This window comes from Ranitomeya variabilis, chromosome 1 (assembly GCF_051348905.1).
Source record: "Ranitomeya variabilis isolate aRanVar5 chromosome 1, aRanVar5.hap1, whole genome shotgun sequence".
Taxonomy (NCBI): Eukaryota; Metazoa; Chordata; class Amphibia; order Anura; family Dendrobatidae; genus Ranitomeya; species Ranitomeya variabilis.
Genome location: NC_135232.1, coordinates 56,675,094 through 56,683,189, shown reverse-complemented (window position 1 = coordinate 56,683,189; position 8,096 = coordinate 56,675,094).

The following is an 8,096-nucleotide window of genomic DNA, read 5'->3' as shown; positions in this document are numbered from 1 at the left end:
TCCAATTTGTCCTGAGTGCGCTGATACCCCATATGTGGGGGGAACCACCGTTTGGATGCATGGGAGGGCTCGGAAGGGAAGGAGCGCCATTTGGAATGCAGACTTAGATGGAATGGTCTGCAGGCGTCACATTGCGTTTGCAGAGCCCCTAATGTACCTAAACAGTAGAAGCCCCGCACAAGTGACCCCATTTTGGAAACTAGACCCCCCAAGGAACTTATCTAGATGTGTTGTAAGAACTTTGAACCCCCAAGTGTTTCACTACAGTTTATAACGCAGAGCCGTGAAAATAAAAAATCCTTTTTTTTCCCACAAAAATTATTTTTTAGCCCCCAGTTTTGTATTTTCCCAGGGGTAACAGGAGAAATTGGACCCCAAAGGTTGTTGTCCTATTTGTCCTGAGTACGCTGATACCCCATATGTTGGGGTAAACCCCTGTTTGGGCACACGGGAGAGCTCGGAAGGGAAAGAGCACTGTTTTACTTTTTCAACGCAGAATTGGCTGGAATTGAGATCGGACGCCATGTCGCGTTTGGAGAGCCCCTGATGTGCCGAAACAGTGGAAACCCCCCAATTATAACTGAAACCCTAATCCAAACACACCCCTAACCCTAATCCCAACAGTAACCCTAACCACACCTCTAACCCTGACACACCCCTAACCCTAATCCCAACCCTATTCCCAACCGTAAATGTAATCTAAACCCTAACCCTAACTTTAGCCCCAACCCTAACTGTAGCCTTAACCCTAGCCCTAACCCTAATGGGAAAATGGAAATAAATACATTTTTTTTATTTTTCCCTAACTAAGGAGGTGATAAAGGGGGGTTTGATTTACTTTTATAGCGAGTTTTTTAGCGGATTTTTATGATTGGCAGCCGTCACACACTGAAAGACGCTTTTTATTGCAAAAAATATTTTTTGCGTTACCACATTTTGAGAGCTATAATTTTTCCATATTTGAGTCCACAGAGTCATGTGAGGTCTTGTTTTTTGCGGGACGAGTTGACGTTTTTATTGGTAACTTTTTGGGCACGTCACATTTTTTGATCGCTTTTTATTCCGATTTTTGTGAGGCAGAATGACCAAAAACCAGCTATTCATGAATTTCTTTTGGGAGAGGCGTTTATACTGTTCCGCGTTTGGTAAAATTGATAAAGCAGTTTTATTCTTCGGGTCAGTACGATTACAGCGATACCTCATTTATATTATTTTTTATGTTTTGGCGCTTTTATACGATAAAAACTATTTTATGGAAAAAATAATTATTTTTGCATCGCTTTATTCTCAGGACTATAACTTTTTTATTTTTTTGCTGATCATGCTGTATGGCGGCTCGTTATTTGCGGGACAAGATGACGCTTTCAGCGGTACCATGGTTATTTATATCTGTCTGTTTGATCGCGTGTTATTCCACTTTTTGTTCGGCGGTATGATAATAAAGCGTTGTTTTTTGCCTCTTTTTTTTTTTTTCTTACGGTGTTTACTGAAGGGGTTAACTAGTGGGCCAGTTTTATAGGTCGGGTCGTTACGGACGCGGCGATACTAAATATGTGTACTTTTATTGTTTTGGTTTTTTTTATTTAGATAAAGAAGTGTATTTATGGGAATAATATATATATTTTTTTTCATTATTTTGGAATATTTTTTTTTATTTTTTTTTACACATTTGGAAAATTTTTTTTTTTAACTTTTTTACTTTGCCCCAGGGGGGGACAATACAGATCGGTGATCTGCCAGTTTGCATAGCACTCTGACAGATCACCGATCTGAGAGAAGTGCAGGCTGCTTCACAGTGCCTGCTCTGAGCAGGCTTCTGTGAAGCCACCTCCCTCCCTGCAGGACCCGGATCCGCGGCCATCTTGGATCCGGGTCTGGAGCAGGGAGGGAGGTAAGACCCTCGCAGCAACGCGATCACATCGCGTTGCTGCGGGGGGCTCAGGGAAGCCCACAGGGAGCCCCCTCCCTGCGCGATGCTTCCCTGCACCGCCGGCACATCGCGATCATGTTTGATCGCGGTGTGCCGGGGGTTAATGTGCCGGGAGCGGTCCGTAACCGCTCCTGGCACATAGTGCCGGATGTCAGCTGCGATAGGCAGCTGACACCCGGCCGCGCTCCCCCCGTGAGCGCCGCCGATCGCGCTGGACGTACTATCCCGTCGGTGGTCATACGGGCCCACCCCACCTCAACGGGATAGTACGTCCGATGTCAGAAAGGGGTTAAGGACTGACAATAAAAATTTTAAATCTAAGGCCGATATCACACTTGCGAGTGCAATGCGAGAAACTCGTGCGAGTTTCTCGCATCAATACCTGGCACTGCCGCCGGCTGTTCGGACCGGAGCGTTCAACTGCATAGAAATACATGCAGTTGTACACTCCAGTCCCGAGTGCCGGCGGCAGTGCTAGGTATTGATGCGAGAGACTTGCGCAAGTTTCTCGCATTGCACTCGCAAGTGTGACAACGGCCTAAGAGAAATTGGGAGTTTTACAGGAAAAAAATTTTTTAAGAAACATTATTCCTTTTATAATGACTTGTATATAAGGCACAATATAAAAAGAATTTTAAAAATAGTAATTTAAGTAAACCAAAATTGAAATTTTTATTACAAAAATTGAAATCTCAGTGTAATTTATGAAGGAAACAAGAACTGCCAAAAATTAGATTGAAGAAGGATTCCGATGCACCTTGTATTAGACATAAAGGAGGGCCTCACACACATTTAGTGGTACTCCTAAAATCTGTTCGAAGTGCAAAGCCTGCCAAAAATTACAAGCATGGTCATCCATTCACCCTTGAAGGCACCAACTGTATAGTAGTGTAGTAGACATCCATGCTTTTCAGTTATGTGTGGAGGCTGACCAGTATACCGATGGGAATGTTGGAGGTGGTATACAACAACTGGCCTCTGCTGCTCACAAAGTCTTGCCAGCATGTGCAGTGTGGAGTTCCAGCATATGGTCCAGTCGCACAAAAGTCAGTGAGCTGGCACTTGCAAGCAGTGCTGCAACAGTGCCAGAGCAGCATCAGCTGTAGCTCACTTGCCGAAATGGGCTCTGATGCAGCATACCTTGACCAGATGCTCTGCCAAATATGGGTAGGTTTTCAGAAACCTCTGAACTATCAAGTTAAGCACGTGGGCCTAGTATGGTATGTGTGTAAGCTTGTCGAGCTTCCCCAGCCGCTGTCCGGTTAAGGCCATTGTCATAAACGACCATGCCTGGTTGTAGGTTCAGCTGTGAGAACCACAGATCTGTGTCCTCTATTATTCCTTAGAATAACTATGCCGCGGTGTGCGGTTTGTCACCTAGACAAATTTGTTCAGCAGAACCTATTGCTGCTTCACTGAGGCAGTGCTGTAGAGCTTCAGGTGGATGTGGATGACGTGCTCTGAGATACCAAATTGGAGTTGAAGGGCGAGGAGGAGCAAGAGGAGGTGCACAAACTGGTATAGGAGTTGGAGGAAACCCTGATAGACATAGGGCCAGCAATCCTCTGCATCTGTAGCACATGTGCCTTGTCAGGGTGGGACTCCACAATGTTCACCTAGTGTGCAACCAGGGAAATGTAGCCTTGCCCTGACCACAAGCACTAGTCCACGTTTCGGTCATTAAGTGGACAATCCCAGTAAGTGCGTTGGTAATGGCACGGGTGTTGTTCATGGACACGTGCTGGTACAAGGCGGGGAACACCACACCGGGAGAAAGTGGCGTCTTGGGACCAGCTACCAAGGAACAGCTGTTGCCATGAGTCGGTGGAAATCATCCATATCTACAAACCTAAACGGCAACATTTCCACTGCAAGCAGCTTGGAAATGTGTCCGCTTAGTGTGAGGGCCTGTGGGTGGGTGGCTTGGAACTTTTTTCATTACAAGGCCTGGGGTAGGGACACCTGAACACTGTGCTGGGACAAGGATTTGGAAGTGCCTGATGATGGTTCCTCAGAATGTGCAAGGACAGGGGGCATCTGCGCCAGTGTCAAGGACAAGGGATTGGCAAGAATCTGGCACAGGGAAAGAGGCAGTGGTGTCACCCGCTAGTACGAATTGTGGACCCAAGCTTTTGGCCCACCATGTCATGTGCTTAGGTGACATGTGCATGATCATACTGATGGTGGTTATGCTTTTAGTGGTCAGGCCCCTGCTGATCTTAACATGGCACAGGTTGCAAATGACCAAGTGGTAGACTGGATGGTGCTGTGAAGTATGTTGGAAGCATTATCTGCTATCCAATCGACCACCTGTTGACACTGGTGTTTCTTCAAAAGAGGTGTCTCATGCCTTCCTGCAAAGTGTGACAATATGCTATGTGTCGTGGATGAGCGTGTTGCTTGTGCTCCAGCAACAGGCGCAGTCGCACTAGCCCCATGTCCTCGTCGTTTGCTTGCACCATCATCAGCACTCCCACTTTCTCATCCTTTACTGCACGCCTTTTGCATTTTTTAATTGCTAGGCATCTGGAAGCCAAGTTTCCTAGATTAATTGAAACTAAAAAAAAAATGTAATAAAAAAAAAATTGGTCACCTGTAGCAGCCCAAGTGGTCTCTGTAAATTTCAAACCATTGTAGTTTCACACAAAGCAGGTTAAATAGTATGGATGAAAATAGTTAATTTTTGGAACCAAAATAGTCACCTGTAGCAAGCCAAGTGCTTTTTTTTTTTTTTTTTTTAATTTCAAACCACCATAATTTCACACAAAGCAGATTAAACTGTATGGATGTCAATAGTGAATTTTTGAAACAAAAAAATGTAGTCACCTGTAGCAGACCAAGCATTTTTAAATTTCAAACTATCATTTTTTCATTCCCCCCAAAATTTGGTCAATTACATCAGCTATATATACTGTTGTTAAGTCCTTCTCAGTCCCTGGCTTACTGGAGGTAAGCTTCCAGGTAAATGACACGCAAACAAAGTATTGTGTGATCATATACAGGGGAAGCTCAGGAGCGCGTCTGACTCTCTGGGCTTTACCCCTCCTTTATAAAGAAAAAGAGTTATGCATTTACAGACATGCGCACAAGCGCTCATTATTTCACATTCTCTTACAAAGCTTATCTATACTGTGAAATTTACAACCTCTAGTATGTAGGTAAAAGGCTATAATAACAGAAGGAATGCGTGCATAAAAAGGAAATGTCAACTTGCTCAAGTTTCTTGATATGAGCCAGATGTTTCAGGAGAAAGATACAATGGATTCTTTCAGTCTAATCTCTACAATTCCCCCCTTTGACATATTCCTTTTATTTATTACCATAGGGCCAAAGACAAAGCCTTTATTTTTGGTATTACACATGCACACACTTATATTATTAATAAGAGAATCAAATCTAGTATTAATTCTTCTATTGCAAATTATTTTCTTCTTTAGCAGTATACTAAAATATAAAAACAAAAATTAGTACAGTAATATTAATCAGAATCACTAGAGGATAACATAAGAATAAAGGAGAAAGAAAAAAAAACTTTATACTCTTGCATCTATTACACAAAGTTTATCTGTGCATACTGAGATACCCTTGAGCACAATCTGGAATAGTACGTATATGACTACAATAATCATAACTATATGTATTATGCTCTGCATAATCCCAGCAACCCACCCACCGATTCCTCTGAACCAGTTGGCTGGGTTAAGAAAAGAAAAGGTATCTGACCACCAGTTATCCTTATTCTGGTCATTATCTTTGTCATACTGATCTCTGAGTCGTTGTACGTCCTTTAATTTAAATGTCATACTCATAGTACTATTCGGGTCTATATAATGACAGCAGGTGGGTCCGATGATTTGACACATACCCCCTTGTGAGGCAGTTAGGTAATCCAATACCAGAGTATGTTGGTTGACGACTATTATAAGCTGATTCTGTACAGCTATACTAGTATTTAATATGTCCAATATATCCCAAATTTGATCATCTAGATAATCCGTGGCTCTAACTAATTTATCCCACATTTGTGTTAACATTATTAACATCAATATCATGAGTTTTGTACTGCTTTTTGCAGTGGCTTGCATGTATCCATGATGCCTTTCCTTCAAGCTTGACTGATGTAGGTGTTGTCAACAGGACTTGGAAGGGTCCGTCAAATCTTGGTTCAAGAGCCTTTCTGGTGTGTCTTTTTACATAGACTTGATCACCTGGTTCCAACTTGTGACTTCCTTCAATGTTGTCAGGATCTGGAAGGGAAGCAAAAACTTGTGCATGCACCTTAGTTAATTGTTTCTGGAGGTTTTGCACATAAGAAGTCAATGACTCAATATTTAACACAAGTTGTTGTGGAAAATAACATCCTAAATTGGCAGTCCTGCCAAACAAAATTTCATATGGAGACAGTTTAGTCTTACCCCTTGGGGTATTGCGTATTGAGTAAAGGGCCAGTGGAAGGCATTCTGTCCAAGGCTTTCCTGTTTCAGCCATGGCTTTCTGTATTTTTAATTTTAAAGTTCCATTCATGCGTTCCACCTTACCAGAACTTTGAGGATGGTATGGAGTGTGTAACTGACTTTCAACACCCAACATTTTCAGTACATTTTGAAATATTTCTCCAGTGAAATGAGTACCCCTATCTGACTCGATCACTTCAGGGAGACCGTAACGGGGTATCAGTTCGGCAACTAGCTTTACAGCAGTGTTTTTAGCTGAAGCCTTCCGAACTGGATAGGCCTCTGGCCACCCTGAGAACATGTCCACACACACCAACACATACTCATACCCATTACTTTTTGGCAGCTGGATAAAGTCTATTTGTAATCGCTGAAACGGATAGAGAGGTCGGACGTGGTGCTTCATAGGGGTCTTTGTCGTCTGTCCGGGATTATGTGCCAGGCATATAGCGCATGCAGCACAATAGTCTCTTGCGTAATTGCCAAAACCTGGAGCCAACCAGACTTGCTTTGCCAGTAGTGTCATTGCATTTGCAGACACATGAGTAGGGTGGTGTAGTCCACCAACTACAATCGGGTACCAGGCTCTAGGTAGACATATTAGTCCATCTTTCTTCCAAATTCCTGCTTGTTCTTCTGCCCCTTCCTTTTTCCACCTGTCCCTCTCCTCTTCTCCTGCATCTTCCTGTGCTTGTCTCAGTCTATCTTCAGTATTTTCTGTGGGGTTTACAGTATGAACCTGCTGTAAGGGTTTGACCGCTGCTGCCTTGGCTGCTTTATCAGCCCTATCATTTCCCCTAGATTCCCTAGTGTCGAGTCTCACATGTGCAGCTACCTTAATTACTGCTACTTCTTTTGTTTCTTGTGCAGCCTCTAAGATCTGTTTGATCAGAGAAGCATGTTTTACAGGTTGGCCTGACGCTGTCATGTAACCTCTAGCTCTCCAGATTACTCCAAAGTCAAACACAATACCATGTGCATACCTAGAATCAGTGTATATATTAGCTGTCTGATTCTCAGCTATTTTTAGCGCTTCAATCAATGCTGTTAGTTCTGCTTCTTGTGCAGACTGTTTCGGTGGAAGAGGTTCTGCTTTGAGAGTTTCAGATTCTGACACAACTGCATACCCTGTATGGAAGTTACCTGTGTCATCTGCAAACCTACTACCGTCTATAAACAGCTCTAAATCTGGATTTTGAAGTGGTGTTTCGGATACATTGGGTAAGCCTGCCGTTTCTTGTAAAATGAGCTCTGTACAATCATGTGTGTCTGTAGGGAAAAAATTTGCGTGTGGATCAGTGTCCTTATTCCCCCCTTCAGACTCGAGAGGTAGCAGTGTAGCTAAATTGAGAGTCTGAAGCCTTACAAATGTGATAGTAGAGGGAAGCAGCAAAGAACACTGCAGCCGCAAATGTCTGGCCATGGAAATGTGTTTTGGTTGGACCTGGTTTAATATCCCATAAACATCATGTGTAGTTTGAACTGTGAGTGGATGCTCTAGGACAATTTCTGATGCTTTGTCCAACAATAGTGAGACAGCAACAACCACACGTACACAGGTTGGCGCTGCCCTGGCTACGGGATCTAACCTTGCTGAAAGATATGCAATTGGTCTTTGTTTCCCTGCATGCTTCTGGGTAAGAACTCCTGTAGCATGAGAATCAACTTCTGCAGCCATAAGCTGAAATGGTTTGGTGTAGTCTGGTAGCCCT